At 42.7% G+C, this 6,000-nt stretch overlaps 1 long non-coding RNA gene across 2 annotated transcripts; it reads right to left on the bottom strand.

Annotated features, from left to right (window-relative positions):
• Positions 1–481: 481 nt before the first annotated feature.
• On the bottom strand, positions 482–3,364 carry LOC128523914 (uncharacterized). Of its 2 annotated transcripts, XR_008360471.1 has the most exons (5): positions 3,308–3,364; positions 2,445–2,568; positions 1,644–1,727; positions 760–901; positions 482–580 (listed from the first exon to the last, which is right to left on the bottom strand). It is a non-coding gene; the product is annotated as an uncharacterized LOC128523914 (long non-coding RNA). The 2 variants fall into 2 exon arrangements; XR_008360472.1 differs by lacking the exon at positions 2,445–2,568.
• Between the last annotated feature and the right edge of the window lie 2,636 nt (positions 3,365–6,000).

Genomic DNA, 6,000 nt, shown 5'->3' with positions numbered 1-6,000 from the left:
ATTGCACTCAGTTATTTTTTTTTAAGGATATGAAGCTAAATTTGAATTCAATAAAATTCACGGTGTAACTCTTCAGTCAATAAGAGACTACTGGGAATATTCTTGCAGCTCCTGTCGAGGGGTTGACACATCGGACCACCAGATAAACCACACCATTCAGGTGAGGAGCCACGTCAGTGCAGGAGTAGGTTCATGCATGAGAGAAGCTCGCTTGTTGCTCAGAATACGGATGAAACATCAGTCATTCAACCGTATTAAAGAAGCACGGATGTGCCTCAACAACATCTAATATCGGTGTGCTAGATCAGGAAACATGATGTTCTTTATCGCGGCCCAAAAAAAAAAATGAGGTGCAGAAATCCTTACGATCAGTGCTTTCCTGCTACTGTGTATAAGCATTTGTTTATGGCCACAAGGGGGCACTATAAGAATGCACATGACTAGCATTGGTATACAATTATTATTTTATTATATATTTAAATTTCGGAGGAGAGAAACAAATTAAACACACTGTTAAAATGTAAATAAATTAATAGAGAAAGCTGGGCAGAGTGAGCGGCTACAGGCACACAGGGCATGTCTGAAACAGAGACGGAGGTTAAAGGTTACACAAAGGCAATGACCCACAAACAGGCACAGACATAATATAAGAAATTATAAAATCAATGTCTGACAGGTTACAAATGCAGCATTCGCATTTTTTTGCGTGTTTTATTGTGTACTTTATTGTGTACTGAATATGTGTGTGTGTTTGTGTACCTGGTGAGAGTGTGTGTTCTGCTGTGACAGCCGTGAGTGTGTTCCACCCATGTCTAGTTTTAGATGAGTGAGAGGGAGACGAAGCAGGCCAGCTGGTAGATCCGTCAACTGATTTCCCTGTATGTTTAAATATCGCAGTGATCTACACACACACACACACACACACACACACAAAAAAAAACATCTGTTCACTAACTGCTACAGGTTTTATCTTATATTATTATATATATAACTGTAAATGCACGCCACACCTTTAGAGACAGACCAAAAAGGACCTGCGACTATAATTACAGTAAAAGGTGCTTCTATAGAGTACTCATTTTCCTTCCACTTTACAGTTACTGTATGTGCCGCTGTGTGTTGGTCCGTCACATAAAATCTCAACACAATACGTTTCTGTTTGTGGCTGTTACATGACAAAATGTGGGAAAGTTCAACGGGTGTGAATACTTTTGCAAGGCACTGTATACTGCAGGTGTGTGTACCGTATGTAAGGAGACGTCTGACATGCACTACTATTTGTGGTATAACTAATTATCTTGATTTCTACTCAGAGGTCACCTCCACTAAAAAGACTCTCACTGGCCAGTTTATTAGGAACATGCAGTAGCAGTGGAACTGAAACCTGTGTGTGTGATTATGTGTTGGGGGTTTTGTTGGTGTTGCCATGAATAAACCAGGGGCTGGAGTTTATAAACAACCCTCAGGAGTCTCAGCCGAACCCGTGCTGTGGTCAGAACCTGACACTGATGCAAGCTGAAGGAGGATCAGCTGAACATGTGCAGTGAAACAGATGAGCTTTGGCTTCTAACTCTACAAGAATAAAAAGGAAGACGAGTGCAATAAATATCCAGAGCTTTCTTTTATCTGACTGTGTTTTCCACCTGAGGTTCCTGATGTCGTCACTCAGATGGCTAATGATGTTGTGTGAGATGTCCAGGTGCTGCAGCAAGGGCAGGTGGTATAACCTACAAAACACACACAATACTGTTATTTAAGAATTATGACGAATGTGCAAAGTGTGCATATTTTAAAAATGAATTAATGAGCTGATTATTTTTGACCCTGTTTACAGTGAAGAATGTAGAATTATTCTATTGTGGAGCGCAGTGCGGCAGTGTTCAGGGTGGACTACTGGAGCCAAGTGTATAATCCTTCACCAGGTTTATCATACAATGTTCTGTGTACTGCACGTAGATTGATGTAGTTGTCAGAAATGCACACAAGTGTTAAAAAGATCGAAGTATTTAATTTAATTTTACTTTATTTTGATACTTTCTCTCATAGGTTCAAGCCTTTTAGTGCTTTTTTCCCCATAGTCGGTGTGGGAACTTTTAATCTGTACAAACTGTTCCTTACAAATTTTGGCAGAGGACAATCTTTAAAACAGCACACACAGAGTTGTATTTGTATTAGTTAAATAATGTACAGTGTTACCTCTGCATACGAGTTGAATCCGTTCCGGAGGCGAGTTCTTAAGGTGAAATTTTGCACTGTGAAACACATTGTCTCATAGAAAATAATGTAAATGCAGATAATCCGTTCCAGCCACCCAAAAACATTAACAATTTGACCAATTTCCAACACTATAATCATATTTTTGCATATAAAAACAATCAAAACATTGAGAGTAGACATGTACATTATTAAAATCTGAAATAAGTAAATATTAAACCTCACTTAACCTTAATTTATGATTCCTCTCGGCACCGGATGCTTTGAAAACCAAACCGAAAGCGGCTCCCTTTTCTTCTTGCTACCGTCCTTAATAACATTCTTGGGACCCATGGTGCTACGTCTTCACTTAGTCTTACACAAAATGCAAAAAAAAAAAACAGAAAAAATGATGTAAACTTGCTATGCTTGGCTTTCCACCAGCTCCTAGATATACTGTAGGCGTAACTGCAGTTCAGCTCAGCTCAGTCGCGTATGTAGAAAATGCTTCGGATGCTGAGGGAAATTTCTTGAAAAGTTCTTAAGGCAAAAATTTGCAAGGCGCGGTGTTTGTATGCCGAAGTACCGCCGTTATGGTATTTGCTTTAAACTCAAATATGGACAGTGGTGTACAGTGTATATTTCATATAGGCTGTTTAAAAGCTAAACTTCATGTATTCATTAATTGTCTACAGCGCTGATCCTGTACAGGGTCACTGGAACCTCGGAGCTAACCCCTGAGTTGGGACACGAGGTGAAATTCTGCTTCTTGGACCCTTGATTTTTGAGGTGATACTTTATTCTTAAAATCAGAGGAGAGATGGAATTCCATGTTCATGCTTTTATCATTTCTCTTGCTTGTAATAACAGGTTCATTATAGGGTGACAGCGGTGATATTTATTTCTCCTTCTGCCAACCTCGCTCATCTTCTCCTGCTTCAAGCTTACATTGCACTTTAACCATGTCTTCTCTGTCGTGTCTCTTCACCACTGATTCTCAGGATCCATATTTTAAAATGGCATCATAGATGTAGCACTTGATCAGTTTACTTCCGTTTTCATATTTACTGTAAATGTGTGTATATTTATGTATGTGCGTGTGTGTTGCGATTACTGAGACGGCAGAGCAGTGAGTTTGCAGAATGAGATCACCAGCGTCTTGAGGTGGATCTCGGCTGGGATTTCCTCAATCGGGTTGTCTCTCAGCTTCAGCACCTCCAGTTTCATCAGCTCACACACCTGACACACCGCGGGGAAGGAAACGAGAGCGGGAATGGAACAAAGAGGCCAGCGTAAAGGGACGATGGAGCCAACATGACAAAAAAAATATTTTTAATATATTTTGTTATTGTTATGTACGTCCTCTTCACACTGCATATATTAATGCATTCTCGCAGAAAGATAAACAATTTTTTTTCGTCTAAAAAATCTGACTCACCTTTACAGGAAACAAACTGAAATCATTAAAGGAAAGGTTTAGGTAGCACAGAGTCGCAATAAGAGGAGACAGGTCAGGTAGCTGGTGTATAAAATGAGCCTGCGGGAGCACACACAAACACACACACACACACACATGACGTGAGGAAACAATCAACAATGTGTCTTTAAACCCGTCTCGGATCATTAAACACATGGATACGTCCAATTCTCCACGCAAACAAAAGGGCTAAAGACAGACTCTCGTTGTTGGTGTGAGAGTGAAGTGAAAGCAGAGCGTGCAGAAGTGCTGCACTTCCTCTATTTCTCTTCATTTCCCAAAACAGAGATGGAGCTCGCTGATACACGGCACTGAAGTACAATGAACTAAAGCAGACCTGAGCACCGACCGGACGCAACAGGAAGGAGCTTTCCTATCTCTCCTTCACACACACACACACCTTGAGGTTGAGGTTGGAGCCGCCTTTCTTGAGGCACTCCCCCACCGCATGTTCAGATGGGCTGATGGGAGCGAGGGAAGGGGAGTGTGACCGACACACACCACCCTGGAAGCTCAGGACAACTGAGGAAGAGACACGAGAGACCAGACTTCATAACGTTCACATGACATTAACTGACACTTTGTAACTTAAAACTTTATTTATTGTCTAATAAAAAGACACCAGACACATTGCATGCCTGGAGTGTTTGCACTGACTGTGTGTGTGTATGCGTGTGTGCATGCGTGTGTGTGTGTGTGTGAGTGTTCGTGTCTTGCCTGGGTCCGTGTCAGCTTGTGTCTCATCCGCTGTATACAAAAGTTTGTCATCTCTCTGATGCCTCACACACAGCCGTACCCTATCCGCTGCGGCCGACTCTGGATGGACACACACACACACACACACATACACACACACACACACACACACACACACACACACACACACACAGAGCCACCAGCTGTTTGTGTTCCTCCTTTTGTCAGTATTCTAGTGTATTCTGCGTGTGTGTGTGTGTGTGTGTGTGTGTGTGTGTGTGTTACCGCACACACTCTGCCACTGCGGGACCCTGCGCTCTACCTGCAGCAGCTGCTCACACCTCAGAACCTGTCTCGCCACCTCTCTCTGCCTTCCGTCATGCAGCTCAGACAGGAAGTGGTCCACGAACTTCCTGTAGTTGCACCGTGACAGGTACTGGACCCCCTGCGTTTCTGATTGGCTGGTCTGGCCTGGACCACTCTCTGACCCTGTGGGAAGCAGGAAGTCCGGGGGAGGCCGTGTGTAACGAGGGTCGTCTGTCAGAAAATCTAAAGTGAGGGATTTGTGGTTGACTTTTGGAGGTCGGGAAGGGAAGGAGTTGATGATTTGGTAAGGCATGATGGGAAATTCAACAGGGAGGAAATCCCGGAGTGAAGACAGAAGGCTATTATAGTGTGGAGGAGCGTTGTCATGGTTACCACACTCATTTTCCTCTTCTTGGAGTTGTGAAGGAATAGTATTCGCTCTTGTACCTGTGAGGAGCACAAGAAACATCTAAGATGACAGATTATCTACATCCCTTTCTTATGTTCATTCATTCATTCATTCATTGAATATACTGCTTGTCCTGTATACAGGGTTGCGGGGGTCCTGGAGCCAATCCCAGGAGTGGATGGGGTGCCAATCCATCACAGGGTGGGCACACACACACACACACAATTTGGAAACTCCAATCAGTCACCTGCATGTCTTTGCAGGAAACTCACCAAGCATGGGGAGAACATGCAAACTCCATGCATGCACGCCCGAGGTGGGAATCGAACCCAGACCCTGGAGGAGCAAGGTGACAGTGCTAGCCACTCTTATGTCCTCAAGTGCAGTTGACTGCATCGACTTAACATGACTGTAGAGTTCTTTAGGTCTTGAGGTGGTTTTGAAGGACACTTCAGAACATCTGCACTATGAAGCTCCATCTAGTGGGTTTTGAAACATGCGGCTGCAGATTATTAAGCAATTTGTACAAGTCCATTAGCAGAGGAGCTTTACCAAGCTGATGCTGTTCACTCGCTTCAGGATAAGGAAGAACATGAACATGATTCATCACTATCATTTTAATCACTGCTGGGGTTTTTTGCTCTACATTTAGCTACATTACTACACCTTATGTTTCAAAAGAAAGTAATAATCTATTTCACAGTATCTTTAAGCCTTTAAAGTGTTAAGGCTAGAGAGGACGATGCAGATTGAGCACTATTCAGGTCAAAGAAAAACATCACTCAAGCTGAGAAAGTCCCTGAGCAACCCTCAAGACGGGAACTTTGGGTGGATTACAAGGGGAACTCAAAGAAGGAGCATTTTAATAAATGTGAGATTGAGCAGTGATGTGATAATAGACGTGTCTAATGAAAATAAA

This window comes from Clarias gariepinus, chromosome 5 (assembly GCF_024256425.1).
Source record: "Clarias gariepinus isolate MV-2021 ecotype Netherlands chromosome 5, CGAR_prim_01v2, whole genome shotgun sequence".
NCBI lineage: Eukaryota > Metazoa > Chordata > Actinopteri > Siluriformes > Clariidae > Clarias > Clarias gariepinus.
Note: the sequence above shows the minus strand (reverse complement) of the source record. Positions and strands in the feature narration are given on the sequence as shown.